Below are 8,146 nucleotides of genomic sequence, written 5' to 3' on the forward strand. Positions count from 1 at the left end.
ATTATACTCACTGTGTGCATTAAAATAAAATAATTTATGAATTTCTCATAAGAGCCTATCAGCAGGAACTTCTCGGAACAAAAGAAAGTCCAAAGAATGTCAGTAATAAATTTACACATTTCCCTCAAGAAAAACACACAAACAAACAAAACAAAAACCCGAAACAAAACCAACTCAATGCAACCCAAACCCAAAAGCTTTCTGTGAATGTGTCGTATTTTTCTCTTTTGGTTTATAAGCCAGAAAAGTGCAAATCTCCTGTGCTGCAGACAGGTCCTTGCCAGATACACTTTTAGTGTGGTAAAGTCAAGACAGGCTTGATGCAGAGCAGCTCCTACTAGATTTGAGATCAATAAAAATATTCCATGCCTTTTGTTTTATTTCTATTGGCAATACCCCTGTATTAGTAATTCTAGTCCTGAACTGTTTGCATTATCTACTGCACCAAGCAAAACAAAACCCTTAGAGAGAACCTGAAAATAACACTGGCCATACTCAACTATAACAATTTTCATTGCCTGAACAGAGAAATTTCAAAAAGTACATAAAGAATATAATTATTAGTAGGAGCTTGGATAGCAAAAATCACTTCAGAATCTCAGTTTTTATCTATATATGAAACATAACCAAAATATCTACTTATTACCATTTTTATCCTCAGTAGAACTCTATGCCTGAATACTCAGTCTATAAGCACCTTATTCTGATGAAACTGCACTTAGTAAAACATTAAGTAGCATTAAATGAAAATGTGATGCATTTAATTAGAAAAACTGACCATAAAATTTAAAGCCAAATCATGGCTTTAGTGGCTTATTGAAAACCTCAGGAATGTAAGTGCCAGTTTTTCAAGGGCAGTTCTACTCAGGAGTGCTCTCCCTAGAATGACACACTACAATACACTAATAAATAACACTAATCATACTTTACTTGCAAATTCTCTGGGACTGTTTTAAGAGAGTACAAGCCCATTACAGAATGCAAGCAAAATTGCACGGTGTGCTATGAATTGCCTGGTCTGCCTGATAGATTTTGGAGTGCTCAGCCCCTTTTCACATGGGTTACATCTTGCAACAACAGTACCTTAAAGAACTTCCAAGACCTTTTGAAGATTTTTTGTGGCTCAGTTATAAATTAAGTGGGAATGGATTTAACTGGACATTCAGCTAAGTTTACCATCATATAAAGATACAACCAGATAGTCTGTCCTACCATCCAGGTAGTGATTAAGGATATCAGATAGCTTTGGCCTCATTATTGATGCCTGGGGGGCATCAGTGACTGATCACAACCTTTCCAAAGGTCCAGTTTTGAACTGATATCACTGGCCATTTCCCTGGCCAACCCATGAGGATGGGCAATCTGTTAGGCTGGCTGATTGTCCTCATGGCAGGCAGGATCCCCCTTAGACCCAGCCTGAAAGTCTCCCTGTTTAACCTGAGCCTGCTATGTCTTGTCTTCCCACATCCAGAGCCTGGTCTCAACTCTCAGCTGCTCATGTGTGCTGGAAGAGGGGCTGAAATGTCCCTCTCCTCCCAAGCAGGTGCTCCAGGCCCTTGGCAGTGTTTGCTGCATTTATTGCAGTCACTCAGTGCCCTCGCAGGGGAAAGGGAAAACCAAAAGCAGTTTTCCAGGCATGGTCTGGTGAATGCTGAGCAGAGGAGATGATCCCTTCCCAGAAGCTGCTGTCCCTCTGTGCTTTTCCTGAGGCTGGGTGCAAAACACATCTTTGCCCAATCATCAAAGTTGTCCCTGAGACATCAATTTCCAAGATCTTTCAAGGGAAGAGAACACTTTCAGAAACCTGGGATGCAGAAAAGCTGTTCCCAGAGACTTGTTTAACTAAAATTTGCCCAGCTCTTCTAAAGCTGTTCCAACTGCAGGTTACTTTTGAAAGGTGCAGCTGAGTCTTTCATCCTGCTCATGGTTACATACTCCCACATCCTTTATCCCACTGTTTGGGATGCAGTGTCAGGTCAATTCAGTTAAGTGATTCAAGATAAAACCAAATATGAAATCTTTTTTTTTCCAGTTTATTTTTGTATCATATCAGCAAACGGATCCATTCAGTCAAGACCATAAGATTGACTTCCACGGAAATCACAAGAATCCACAGGAGGAAACAGAGGGTAGAGTTGGATGTAAATAACTTTTTATCAGCTCAAGATGAACATTAAATCTTTTCTTGAGTGTTTTCCTGGATCTAAACCATGGCAACCACAGAGCTAGAAACAGCTCTGTATTTTCCTGCAATGTTTAGATTCTGATACATTTAGCATATTGTATTTGGAGAGTGAACAGCTCCCACAGAGTAAGTTATGAATAAATGTTGACTATTTTCATTTTCTACTTTATCCTTCTACTATGTATTGACCAGGACACAACTTCTGCACTCTGAACTTCACTGTACTAATCTAGCAAAAAATTGAGAGTTTAGTAATTGCTTATTTATGCTGTGACCTAATAAAACCTGATCCAAAATATACTGGCATGACATGCCATATAACTCACAGACAAATATTTTAACACATAGCACAGGCAAATACCAAAAAATACATTAGATATATAGCAAGAAAACATAAAATCTTTTAAAAATAAACAGTGTCCCTCCTTCTCACATCCCATAATGATTCAAGTAACGGATTTGTAGCAAGATAAGCCTTGCTGGGAAAAGAAAACTCTCTGCTTCACATCAACTGTTGATGGATTTTTCAGCATGTCTCCAGTAAAAAAATGCACAAGATCAGTTTTAGGTAGTGGGGAGAATTGACAATGCCAAGGAACAAGCTCAGCTGGAGTCTCCATCTCTGAAGTGATGGAGGAAAGTTCCAGCCTCTCCTGCTATTTCCAGAGCTGACATTAAACCTGGAGGGCCCCAAGCAGAGGGAAGACATGTGGCTCCCAACTGCAGAAAGACCTGGCTTCCTTTGCAGAGCAGTTTATCTCACCTGTTCACTGGAGGTAAGAACACTTGTGCCAGCCCTTCACTGCAGAACAGCTCAAATGCTGCAGATTCAAACACTGCTTTATCTCCCTGTGACTCATTTCAGAACTTTCAGCAGGACTTTCAGCACCATGCAGACGCCACAAACATCAGTGATCACTAAACAGCATTCACCATCACAGCAGAAATAATTTTGCTTTCATTTTCATTAACAGTGACTGGCTCTACAATCTATTGCAAAGGTCCTTGTGGTCTGTTTTTCCTACTTCACAATCTGGGAAAACTTCTAATATAATGCTTTGCTTGTATCTTCTGTTTCCAGGCCCCTATTTCTATCACGTATTTTAGGGGAAAGCCATAAGTTTTAGTTCCCACAATTTTTGTGTATGGGACACTTGTTTCTAGACTGTAGGAAAAAATATGTGTAAATACATTTTGTACTAATTTTCTAATATGCAAAATCCTCTTCATCACAACTCCCCCCAATATTTTTTTCCTAAATAATTAAGAAAATTAAAAATACATTAATTAAAATAAGCACTATCTTTTTGTTCTTTCCTAAAAGACGTCAAGTAGAATGCAAGTTGACAGGTTTTTTTTCCCCAATTGATGGAAATTATACAAGTTTTGTCATTATGTATTTTTGTGAGTGTCATTTTTCAGACAGCTCAGTAGTTTTTGCCTTTTTCTCTTTTTCTTTTTTTTTTTTTAAATATTATTTCTCCTTTTCAAATTTGAACATCCAAATGGCAAACAACCAGAAATCATATTTGATCATAATTTTTATCAAATCAGAGATGGAAAGTTAGGTAAGGAAAAATGAAACAAAACAAAACAAAACAAACAACAAAAAAAATTGTGCCAAATAACCTAGTGGCAAAAGTTAATCTTCCTGAAATGTCATGGCTTCTTGCAGCACTTTTTACCACAGCTGCTTTTGGTTTGTGAGATATTTTGGGGGGTTTTGTTTGTTTGTTTTTAATTTCTTGTATAAATAACATCAGTGACAGAGAATAAAAACTGGTTTCAACCCTAAACAGTTTTATAATCACCTGGGATGCAATAGACAGAATTTTAAATTGTTATTTGATTCAAGTCAGGTACTTGAGCCTGACTTGAAGGTTTTAAAGCTTAAATAAATGTTTCTCCATCACAAGACTGTTTAATTACTTTAGGATGATATTGCCTGTCTTATTTTAAAACTTTTGCTAAGCATATCTGGAAAGTAACTATTTTTCTTCCAATGCCAAAAGAGGGGAAAAAAAATCTCAAACACTTAAAATTATCTAAATAATCAATATTGCTTTCTGGCAAATTCCATTGCAGAAACAGACTTCTTTTTTTATTTTTTTCTTAATTTCTGAGATTATCAATAAGATATATCAATTATCAAATAGATTATCAATAACTTCCTCTATATACAGTGTTTAATTTTTAATGTATATTAAAAAATAGTGCAGAACATAATTAAAGAACACAATAAATTCTGTTCTGTTACAAATAAAATTCTGTAACTTGAGACAACATTGCTCTAGGCACTAAAAATAAAAATTGTCTTCTTTATGTTGGTATTTGGGTATAAGCACCCCCTGTGAGTATTTAGCCTTGCAACTCACAATTTTCTGAACTTGGATAAGATTAAATGTTTGAGGATTTCTGTTTTCTGGGAAAAGTCTCTCATATGAGACTCAAGCAAAGCAGAATTCTATGTAAAATTAGAAGGTACAATAATTTTCTATAAGGAAGATATACACCATTTAAAATCCCTTGCCTCTTGTCATTAGCACCTTAATTATTCAAGAAGGATTTTTTCAAGCTTTCATATGGCAGCCCAAGCCATAGGATGAGACTATTTTAATGCTGTAATATTTGCATTGCAGTGAAATGTAGAGGTCTTTATCTTGTGCTAGTCCTTTCATGGTTATGCATTCACAAGATAATCTGTGTGAACAGACATGAAACAGATGTACTTCAAGTAAGAAACTTAAAAGCAGCTTGCTAACTAACAGTACTTCATCATTGAGCAAATCTGTAATTTCTGCTACAAAAACCCCAAACCAAGCACTTTCCCATGGCCAGCAAGATAAAATTTCAGTCCCTTAATAAAACAACCTACCTCTAAGAGCAGTTCAGCATTTTGAGGAGGAAAATGGCAGTTTTCATCTGTTCCATTGCACCACACAAGGAGAAATAACTGGGATGATGTTCCATCAGATTTTCCTTCTGTCGTGAATAAATACCACTATTGCACTGAGGAAAGTATCCAAGCCTACAGAGGATGAAAACATCAAATTCAGCTGAAAGTCCTGCTCTTCTGGTTTTGTTAGTTTTGCTGAAGTTTTAGACACACTGGCCTAGTTGGTAAGTTTGTGTTTTCACAACACAGGAGTGTCAGGAGTAGCAGGTGTCAAATTTAAAGCACTCCACCTGAAGATTTGGTGGAAAGTGGACTTTTAAAAGATCTAATCTGGAAGACATCACTCCATAAGCCAAAAGGGGACTAATTCTGCAGGGACACAGACCTCACCAATTTATAGAAATTCTGTGCCATACACAGCAAACAGCAGGCACCTGCTTCAGCCAGTGGCTCCCAAATGAGCTTTTTGGATTGAAGCATCATTGCTGTTCACAGAATACAAATAGTTATATACTCCCAGCACCACCTTCTTTGCAGCAGCAGCCAGGCTGCATGGCTAACATGGAAAGTACAGTAATTTCACGATTATAAGCCACACCATTTTGACTAAAATTTTGGTCCGAACCCAAAGTGCAGCTTATAATCAGGTGCTGCTTACATACGGACAAAGAACAAAAAGTTGCTGTTTTAGTTTGGAGGACATGTGTCTGCTGAGAAAGGCAGGAGCTTCTCTTTGAAATGGAGAATGTAAACCCCCTCCCTCCAAATTATTATAATTTTGAAATCAAGGGGCTTTCAGGCAAAGATATGAGAATTAGGAATAACTTCTTTTCTAGGGCAATTAAAATAGAAATACAGTACTACAAAGGAACAAACTCCAAACCCTGACAAAGTCAGAGTACAACCTGACACCCCATCAGGCAGGGTGTTGGTAGCAATCCCATTCCATGGTGGCTGCATCCTCCTGCAGTGACAGATGTGGCTCAGTTGAAGCAGTGCTCCTGTACAAGGTGCAGTTTCCCTCTGAAGGTCCAGTGGTGATGTGGAGAAATCTGGTTTCCCTCTGGAGTCCAGTGGAGAAAGGAGCTCCCTTAGTGTCCCAAAACCTGTTTTTATCTTGGTAAGAAATGTTGGGCTCTTCTCCCTGGCTGGAGCAACTTCCAATGGGATGCAGTAATTTTATCAGTCCCACAGTGGGACTCAATGGCCATTAGCAGAAAATGACTCGCTGGAGGAAGGATGGGTTGTGAAAAGATAAAGAACAATGCCCTGCCTGGTTTCAATGGATGGCCCATTAGCAGAATATCTGCCATTGAGATAAGGACCACTGCCCCCACCCTCAACAGATGGTGATAGAATAGATACCTTTTATCACGCTCTGTATTTTAATGTGCGGCTTATAATCAGGTGCGGCTTATGTATGGAAGAAGGAAAAGTTGCTGGCACTTGGAAGTGCGGCTTATACTGAGTGCAGCTTATAATCGTGAAATTACTGTAAAGGTTTTTTAATATTATTTTCCCCACAAGCAGTTTTGACTCTCAGAGGTCTTGGCATCAAGCCATGGACATTCCAATCTACAAAACTGGGGGTGAAATGTATAGTGACCACATTTGACCGGTGACCTGCAGAATTCTGAAAACTTTTAGCATAAGCAATTAAAAATCAATCCTCTACCATGTTCACTGAAAAAAGTGGTTAATCATTTATTTTCATTCTTGCTATTAGAAGCCAAATGTTTTCACAGCAGAGACACATGCAAACTAAGTTTACTCACTTGTCACTTGAGCGGCACAGATTTCACTCATTTTTGAGCACCAGACCTGAAACTCACAAGTAATCTTCTGCTCCCTGGAGAGATCAACTGTTTTCTGTGCACCTTTAACCTTATGCAGATATTTAAATCCAGGGGTAACGAAAGCAAATCCATTCCAGAACAGACAGATTTGGTAAAGGAAGGAACAGAAAGTAGCAATTGTACAAGTTGCACATAAGGACCACAAACACTCAAATAGTACAAGAATCTAAGGCACTTTAAAGTGGCATTACTGCAACATCTACCACAAACTTCTATATAAAGATCCAAATAGAGGCAAATAATTCATTAAAATGTATGGCCACTTTGAAGCATTTCTTTTAGCAAGCGATACCTTCCCTGAAGCTTCATACTAATCAAAACTTTTCAACAAAATGTCCAACAAAAGTATTCATTGAAACTTGAAATGATCTTGCTTAGATAGGTGAGCAACTTTTGCTCTGAAGTTTTGTGTGGGTGCTGATGTAGAGAAAATTTGATATTTGTCCTACATGTGTGAAGAAATTAAAAAGTCTCTGTGTATACCCTTGTAAAATGAAAATGCAGCAAATAGAAAAATGGACAAAAAGGTAGATATTCAGGAGTTCCTTCCATTATAAATTTTCTCAGTACCACTTAGTTCTAGGAAGGCCTGGAGAAAAATAGTATTTCAGAAAACAAACATTCACATTGCTTAATCTTCAATTAAACTTAATTTCTCTAATGCTTTAAGTTATATGCATACCAAATACACACAAAAAATCACCTCAGTTTTCTTAACATATTCATTTTGTTTTACTAAAAGAAATGAAAGTCTCAGCTAGTACATTCTTTAACATGTGCAACACCCTAATTTGTTCATCATATCTGCTGTTTAAGCAAGGGATGTGTTTATGTAGTTAAGTTCAAATAAAGGGAACAGAGACATGGACTCTCTTTTTCCCTTTGCAGAGGGTATAAAATAAGAATTTGGACAATTCACATTTTAAGTACAGCACTTAGTACCACGGCATTTGATTTCAGCAAGCTGCCATGTCCTCAATATTGATGCTAAGCTTCCTGTAAAGTCTGTCTGTCCTGTTGCAGTGGTTTCAATCTATGTGAAACAGCCAAATATCAAGTGCCTGTTACACTAATACTAGCTGAAGGCTAGTAATCTCAGTATCCTGCTATTTCAAAAGCGAATGTTAAAATAACCAAAAATAGTCAGACTAAAGTTCTTTTAGACACTTTAGTAATTTTTGTTTTGTGAGCAAGTAATAGAACAGGGTA

At 37.5% G+C, this 8,146-nt stretch overlaps 1 long non-coding RNA gene across 2 annotated transcripts in view; it reads right to left on the reverse strand.

Annotated features, from left to right (window-relative positions):
- LOC116995711 overlaps nucleotides 1-6,951 on the reverse strand; it is a 61,348-nt gene extending 54,397 nt beyond the window's left edge. For both annotated transcript variants that reach the window (XR_004417770.1, XR_004417769.1), the window contains exons 1-2: nucleotides 6,857-6,951; nucleotides 5,061-5,213 (exon numbers count right to left, since the gene is read on the reverse strand). This is a non-coding gene — a long non-coding RNA (uncharacterized LOC116995711). The remainder of the gene's footprint in view (nucleotides 1-5,060; nucleotides 5,214-6,856) is intronic.
- Nucleotides 6,952-8,146: the final 1,195 nt, after the last annotated feature.

Source organism: Catharus ustulatus, chromosome 4 (genome assembly GCF_009819885.2).
Source record: "Catharus ustulatus isolate bCatUst1 chromosome 4, bCatUst1.pri.v2, whole genome shotgun sequence".
NCBI lineage: Eukaryota > Metazoa > Chordata > Aves > Passeriformes > Turdidae > Catharus > Catharus ustulatus.